Raw genomic sequence first — 8,936 nt, forward strand, 5'->3', positions numbered from 1 at the left:
AAGAAGAAGAAGAAGAAGAAGAAGAAGAAGAAGAAGAAGAAGAAGAAGAAGAAGAAGAAGAAGAAGAAGAAGAAGAAGAAGAAGAAGAAGAAGAAGAAAGAAGAAGAAGAAGAAGTTGTTTTATGAATCATGAGTGTATTTATACTGATACTCAAATTGTAATTGATGCAGAAAGGGCAGAAAGGAGATGCGTGTCTCTCCTTTTTCCTCTTTTACATTCTGTGATACTTGCATTGGAAGAATGCATTCATCCTACATAGGTCACCCTCCACTCTTGAGCTTGATTATCTTCTTGCAACTGCCTATGGTAGTTCCAGTAACAAGAGCCCCAGTTGTAGGCGGGCACAGTCAGCTCTGCATTTCTCTCACGGGCAACATCTGCCCCTTTTAGACAGAGGCCCTTCGAAGCAGCATGACATTGAAAGTAATCTAGTTCATAAACTTTGTCACAACAATCTTGGCCAAACTAGTAATGTAATCATCATCATTATTACTTTATCTATGAAGAACCTGAGACAGAGGAAGATTTTATGGATGGTTTGAGCTTATAAAATAGAAATAGACATGCACCTGAACAGCAATGCCTGATTTTAAGCTCTGTGTTTGTCATATCAATTTCACTGTGTTTGAAGTGTAAATTTTTGAATTTTGTAAATTTTGTAGTGCGCCATTGATCATCTCTGAAAATGTGTGCTTTCTATGGGAATTAGTTTTGAAATTGGATTGAAGTTGAAATCAAGTGAAAAGGAATGATGAAGTGATAGGTATGAGACATTTTTATGATGTTATTTTGATGCCACATAGTAGATCCTTATTTTTAATTTCTCCTTTATAACATCACATTAAATATATTTTCAATAATTTTGCCTTTCATAAATAAAAATGATTCTATTTAGTACACCTACACTATCATCTTCCTTTCCAATGCTCACAGTCTTTTGAATTCAGAATTCCACCTTAACTGGCTCATATTCCCTTATGTGGAATTATGAGCTGAAGTACAACTGGCAGGAGTGGGGGAAGGTGGGAGCCCTCCATGCATTTGGAATTTTATTTGCTTCTTATGGCTGAGTAGACTTGTGACAATGAATAATTTAGCTACAAATGGTTAAATTTAGGTGAAGCCGCTATGTCCTTATAATTTTCCATCAAAACCATTTTATGCTAATTTATAGATTACAGCCTGGGTCTTGCTGGTTCAAACCTCAGATTTCCTGTCAAGTTCTGTCTGTGCACTGTGGCGTGTGAAATCTCTGTCAATAAGCATTACAAACCTGAAGTTTACATTAATAAGTAGGGGTATTACTGCCACACGCCTCTGGATCATCTAGCACATTCGTTTAATAATAGAGAAACCATGCGCGTCTTTTCTTGTGGGATTGGAGGTTAAGCTCGTGTAATGATTTTTGATATTTATAAAATAGCTCTAAAGTAAGGTTTTTCAACTCTTTCATAAACACTAATCCTGGAAACACTTCAGTGGACAGGCATTGTAACAGGTGCCTTCTGGGAGCTAAGATCCTGCGTGGTGCTTCACGCTGCCAGAAACTGAAGCCAGCCTGAGATTTTCTCTGTTCTTCGCTCATAGGATTCCTTCCAATCAATGTAAAGTAGTATTCTTCGTGAATTCCAGCCATAAGTCTGCGATGTGATTCTAATTTAAATAACTGAAAGATCCAACATGTCCCCCTAAGACAGCAGATCAATTATGAGGTAAGTAATGGAAATATTGTCTCAGACTCAAGTGTGCATTACTATGTTGTAGAATATTTTTATATATTTTAAAGAGAAAAAATTTCAAAAGAAGATAATAGGAGAGTAACAATGTTAAATACCTTGCATACTGTTATCTTTCAATTAGTCATTCAGAATACATGATATCAGCATTTTAGGGTCCAAACAATATTAGCACAAACCTTTCTTTACAATGAACGAAGAGAAATCTAGTTAACGAAAATGAATCTTCTTGGGCTGGGAAGATAGCTTAGCAGTCTAAGCATTTACCTGGCAAGCTCAAGCACTGAGTTTGATCCCTGGTACTGCATGTCATGCCAACTCCGTGTCTTGCTGGCAACCGAAATCAGATGTGCTGATGCATGCCTGTAATCCCAGTGCTGGGGAGGCCAAGACAGGAGGATCACTATGAGTCCAAGCTGCATAGCAAGACCTGTATCAAATAAATAAGAAGTGGATCTTCTGAATTCACGCTTGTTTACACTGATTACTTTGCTTAGCCCTGTAGTTGTATGTAGCATCAAGTGAACGGTTCCCAGTTGCCATTTCACAGGAAGGAATCAAAATTTTAAATAGTTACCACTCTCAGTGTCTCAGTTATTAGTCTAGTGGAATCTATTATTTAAATAAAGGCCAGCTGAGCTTAAGATTTGTATTCTTTCCCTCTACCATTGTGGCTGTTTTTTTTTTTTTTTTTCAGAATCAAGACATTTATTGATGAAACATGCACTGAGAAATATGAGAGTTACATTAAATTTGAGAAGTCTATCCACTATACTTAATCAGAACAGAGACTCTGGGGTGGAGGCCCCATAATCTGTGATTTAAGATCCTCTTCCCCAAGTACTGCTGACTTTATGTTAATGTTTCCAGTAATACCTATCATCAGAAATAGAAACTAAAGTTAAGGAACGCTGTCTTAGTTACTTTTCTCTTATTGCTTAGACAAAATATCTAACACCCAAAGTTAATGCAGAAAAGGTTTATTTAGCTCACAGTTTGTGAAGGTTTCAGTCCAGAATTGTCCGGTGACTCTAAAGCAGAGTAGCATGGCAGAGAGACATCTTTCTATGGAAACATTTGTCACTTGATTTCTTTAAAAAATGTTTAATCATTCAATGTGTGTATGCTCACTATATGCTCAAAATTGATGACTTCAAGATTGAAAGCAAAATAAATCAAAACGCAACTTTAGCCCCCAAACCATCATAAAATACAGAAGTATATAGTAAAACAGTAGTACATCACATATGTAGGCTTTCTCATAAAATACATACTGAGAAAAGTATGTAAATAGTGAAACAACAGAAATACTCCCATGTAACTCAGAAGAAAAAATTGATGCCATCCAACTTATATAGTAAAAATACTTTAACTATAATTTATTTTATTTTATTTTATTTTATTTTAGGGAAGGGTCTACAGGGTGTTCAGGGTCTCACTACCAGATCAGAATCCTAATGATCCACCTGTTTAAGCCTCCCAAGTGCTGGGATTACAGGCACACGCCTCCACACCCAGTCTCAATTGCTATCTCAATGCACCCCGGGGGCAGGGCCAGCACGGTGGGCCTGGGGATGGAACTCCCGGCCCCTGTGCCTGGTTACCAGTGCTGTAATCCACTGAGCTATTTGACTGGCCCTTACTATAAATTTTGAAGGACTCACCTCTACTGTCAAAGACATTCTTTTTCTTTCTTGATATACAATTTTTTTCTTTATCCATAATCTTCCCAAAGACAAGCTTGAATGATAATTTTGGAAAAAGCTAAGAATACTACACTATCTGGTTAAAAAAAAGGTAAAATGTGAAATGTATGAATTATATTTAGAAATATTTGTCTCTCTGGGACTTAGAACAAAGAAGACAAAAATTATTCATTTTCTTAAAATTTTTGGACATCACTATAGAATAGCACGATTAAAATTTGAGTTTCATTATCATATGTAGATTTGAAATCCACCAAGATTTCTTTTCTCATAATGTAAATGTACTGAATAACTTCTAGAGTTGCAAAATTGATAATTTTATTCATGGTTATGTTATGTTATATGTAGCTGACTTGTAGAGTGAAATATAAGATACAAGGAGATTGCTGGGAGTGGCAACATCACACATACTAAAAGACTGAAAAGGAAGGAAAAAAAATCCAGAATTCAGAGATATATACTGAAAGAGTTTGAAAGAAGCAAATGTCCATATCTGAGCTACCTCAGGTGACACAAAATTTTTTTTGAAGTGAAAGCTTCAGTTATGTAATCCAAGACATTCAAGTGTAATTTTGTAAGTGGATTTTCCCAAAAGAATTCAGAAGGAAGACCCAGGAAAATCTTGCCTTAAGTCTTGTGGATTCCTGAGCATAAGCCTAGTCATGCCTTATCAGAATTCTACCTAGGCAGCTGCAAGATAGTAAACATGTGTTGCTTTGAACTAATAAGTTTTTAGGAAGGTTACACAAACTGCTAAGTTATAGTAAGGCCAAACAAAATAAAACAAAACAAAAGTTAAATTCCTAATGACTAAATCCATTTGAATTGTGTGTAAAAGTCATGCTTTTCTCATTGTGGGTTTAAGCATAATTTGCTTTTTCAGAATGACTTTTAATCTGGAGGATGTGAATACTTAAGAAATTTACATTAGAGATGTTGTCATATCTAAATATGTGGAGCTGATAATTTTTGTTAAAAAATCTAAACCAGTATATTTCAGTTAGACTCAATATTCTACTTAGTAATTTCATATATAATAGTTGAATTGGACATGAGGATCAAATACAACAGTATATTTATATATGAAACATCAGTGTCCTACAATAAGTATTTACCCTACATAGCTAACTCTTTTACCCAGGAAAGAATTGTTTACTCTAGCTTTTGTGAATTAATTGTATTTTTATTAAACTACTAAAGATTTTTTTACTTTATTATTAATCTATCTCAAAAGACATTTTGTTGACTTCACTTGGTAATTTTGTATTTTCCTAATTATGTAAGATTTTGAACCTACTACTGTAAAAATAGAAGAACTAGGAATCTGAAAAAAATTCTCAGAAATGATAGTCAATCAATAGTTTATAGCAAAGAACTGCAATATTCTGAGGACTTCAAATTTTCAAACAGCAAGTGATGATTTACCCCATTGTAGGCAGCTGTAAGGACATTGGTAACCTGTGCATTTGGCTTATCTAAAGGGGGAGTAGTTCTCCTCACACTCCTTGTGCATACGTAGGAAAGTTCTGTGTTGTGCCCCAAATGGTTTGGATTGCATTGGCTATAAACTTGTCTAGATCTATTGCAACACAATACACATGCAATGCAACACGTATTTAGTACTTACAGAGAAGCAGCAGTAGGTGAGTGCAGCCTAGGATCTATTGTGAGCCATACCTTGCTCCTTAAGAAAGCTGACTAGGATACAGGGAATCTTGGCTGCCTGTGTCCCATTTGTATTACAGCTAGAGCATATACCTTAGGGACGGTGCGGCTCACTGAGATATAGTTAGGAAGGATTTCCTTTTTCTGAGATAAAGAAAAACATATATTGAGTTCTGAGAGGGTAGTTTGAGCCTAACTCAAGGTAGAACATGCTTTGGGAATGACAGGAATAAGAATCAGTCTGCATCAGGCTGGCTAGAGGGCTTCAGAGATGACATTCCTCCCTATCTGAAGATACAGCAGGCCTGGGAATCCCAGAGGTATTTAGTATTCCAGCAAAAAGTTGAGAGAACTCAGTCAGCCTAAGGCTGATTTCCAATTGAGATCAGAAATCTGGATTTTTAGAAGAAAAATTCCTATTTCTTTTAGTATTTGTTAAACCAAATAAAAATCAAGAGACTCTGTTTCCAACTTAACATAGCATTTTTCACCTTTAAAAATGTTGTTTGATTTTCTGTAGTTTTACTATCTTTAGAATTTACTATAAAGTAACTTACATAGCTGAGAGTAATAAGTAACAACGACAAATGCATAAACTGTATATAAAATGATAAACTGTTGTCACTCTGACATTCAGGTGAAATGAACCAGTGTGGTACTGTCAGGGTCCTAACCTGAAGATTGTTGCCAGTGGCATAAAAGGGATAAAAGAAGAAGGAGAAGGAGGAAGAGAAGGAGGAAGAGGAGGAGGAGGAGGAGGAGGAAGAGGAGGAGGAGGAGGAGGAGGAAGAGGAGGAGGCAGAGAAGAGGAGGAGGAGGAGAAGGAAGAGGAGAAGAAGCTATTTATTCGAAGCTGCTGATTCTCCCTAAGGAGTTTTTCATGCTGGATTTCCTGATGAACTCAACTGTTCTCATCATCAGAGGGGCTCAAGATTTTTTGTCACTGAGAATAACTTTGGTTCACACTGGAGAAGTTTTGGTCCTGATGGTGCACTGTTTGATTTTCTGGTTAAGTCTGTTGTGCGAGTTTTTTCTGATGCAGACTCAGCTGTTCTCATCATGCGAGGAGCTCGGGATCTCATTGTCACTAAGGATGGCACTAGTGCCTTTCAAAGTAGCTCTGCTTCTTACCTTGAGCATTGCTTCTTAGCTCCAGTACAGATCCCTCAGCCTGCTAACATCGATCCTCTGTGCTCCTGACCTAGACCTTATAGCTGCTACCACTGACCTTTGCACCTTCCCAGTGCAGATCTGTGAAACAGGCCTGCATAAGACACTGCTGAGGTCTCTTGCCCTACAGTTGGACTCAGAGGGTGTTGTTATGGGCTCTAGGTCTTTAGCTGGGCTCATGAAGGACATTGCTATGAGATTCAGGCCCTCAGCTGGGTCCTTTGGTCTTTAGTGTGTGGACAGATTTCCTGCACTTTTATTTTCATGTATGTATTTGGTACAGGGTCTTACTATGGACTCATAGTCATCCTCCTGTTTTCAGCCTCCCCAGCGCTGGGATTACAGGCATGCACGACCATGCCCAGACTCCTTCGTCCACCACTTAGTACTCCCCTGGGGCGAGGCCAGCTCAGCATGTGGGATTAGGGACCAAACCCTGGTTCTTGCACTTGCCAAGGCAGGCACTTAGTTCACTGGCCTATCTTGCTGGCCCTCTCCTGCACTGTCTTTTGTATATGATTCCTTGGGTGACTGTTATAAAATAATTCTATGAATTATGTGCCCTGTATTAAATTGTGTTTCCTTGCTTACAATACATGGGTATATTCATAGGAATACAGAAATCTTCATTTGAACAGGTTCTCTGCTGGAGCGTAGTGTGTTGGGGACTAGACATCAGAACACAAGAAGGGGTTCTAATTGGACCAACCCAAAATGTGTGAAAGGAGTGCTGTTTATTTAACACTAGCAGTCCTATGATTTAAATTTACTGTTTCTTCCAAATTGGCCTAAGTTCCTGAACTGAGCCTACTGATTGATTCATTTCTACTGCATAGTTCAAATTCAGTTCCACTATAGAAAGAAAGCTCCACTAAGAGGGAATGTGGGGCACCCAGGACAGCCAGAGCTCTTGTGGTATAGGGATACACAACACGGGCACATGTGGCTTCTTGGTTGACAATTGCCACATCTCCTTAAAAATGGCAAGGCCAAAATCATTGAATTTCCAGGAAGGCTAGCTGTGTACCTCACAGCCTATAGAGGTTTAGAAGTCAACGATGGGCCTGGATCTCCACTTCATCACTGCTATATTAGGGGTAGTTTCCCTGTGGCTTTTTCAGAGAGGGGCCAGAAACTTCTGGGTTGGTGGATGCAGGGGAGAGGCCCCTACCCCTGGGCTCCAGCCCTGGAAACAGAGCCATACTTCTGCCAAAGTAGCCTGGAGAGTGATTCTGAAGGGACCTTCAGAAGGGTGGTGGAAGGACGGTGGGAGAAGTTGTTCTAGTCCATTGAAAAGTGAAAAGTGGGGGGCAAAGTGAATGAGGAGAGGTGAACATGAAGGCCGTAAGAAAAGGCATGCACAGGACAAAGGGCAGAGACAGGGGCTTCATGTCTATCTCACTATCATGTAGCTAAAGATCTCTGACTGCTATAACCACGTGATTTTTTATTTTTTTACTTATTTTTTTTTTTTTTTTTTTTGCGGAACCAGGAATTGAACTCAGGCCCTTGCGCTTGCCAGACAAACACTTATTCAAGTGAGCCATCTCCCCAGTCCCAACCATATGATTTCTATCTTGCCTCTTCAGAACTGATGCATTGGCTAGATTTGATGATATAAAATAGACAAGACAGAAAACTTTTGCATACAATTTACTGTCCTTTTCTACTCTTTTGGTCCATGTCTCAGAAAGTTTAGAATAGGAATTCCAGGAAAATCTATTAATGGTATCAAACAATTTATAGAGTCTTATAAATAGTAGTATTATTGTGAGGAAATGTTTAGTAATTTTACAAAATGAACATTCCTGGGACAAGTTAGTTGGTCTAGGACATCAAAACTAAAATATGATAAATACTAAATAATAACATGTGCATTATATTAAAATAAAAATCATGCAAATGAAAGTATGCTGACAATAACCAACTGATTATCAGTCATACAGATAGTAAAAGTTAATGTCATGCTGATTATTAAATTTCAATATATACTTAACAAGTGTAGGCCAGGAGAGCATGGCCGATTTCAGTATTTGCAATCAATAGTTGAAGAGAATAAAACAACTGTTTCCTTTTAACATGTAACATCCCTAAAACTTACAGATGAGATGGCTACCTAAGCAGATACTGACTGCAAAGTAATTTTGAATCAAAATGAAGAGACACTTCATATCTATTGTAGCAGACTTAAATTGGTTTAAAATCAATACAATAACTATAAAACCTTCACCATGAACTATGTAATGAATCAAGGTGGAATGTTGGGCATTTGAAGAGAGTAATTAGATGTTAGAGCCCTGTGAGTTAAAAAAGGAAATAACATTTTACACTTAATCTTGGCCAAAAGGTGGAGAGGTGATTAGGAATTGGCAGTTTAAAAAATAAGACTGGGTTCATCTTTGTTTTCTTCATTCACAGACCTCAGGAGTTTTCTCTGTTTGTATATTTGCTTTGGTTTCTTTCCAGGTGTCTAGGAGGGTTACAGAGCATAGTAACGTTCTCTATTACAGCCCAACATAGAGCTTCAGTTTTGTGTGCAGTCCCAGTTTTCTTACAGAAGGGTCAGGCATCTTCATACATAATTTCATTACACACTGTTAAAAAAATTCTTCTCATGCATTGAGTTGCAGTTCTCCTATTGGGAGAGAAAAATAAACT

This window comes from Octodon degus, unplaced genomic scaffold, assembly GCF_000260255.1.
Source record: "Octodon degus isolate 3935 unplaced genomic scaffold, OctDeg1.0 scaffold00005, whole genome shotgun sequence".
In the NCBI taxonomy this organism is placed as follows: domain Eukaryota; kingdom Metazoa; phylum Chordata; class Mammalia; order Rodentia; family Octodontidae; genus Octodon; species Octodon degus.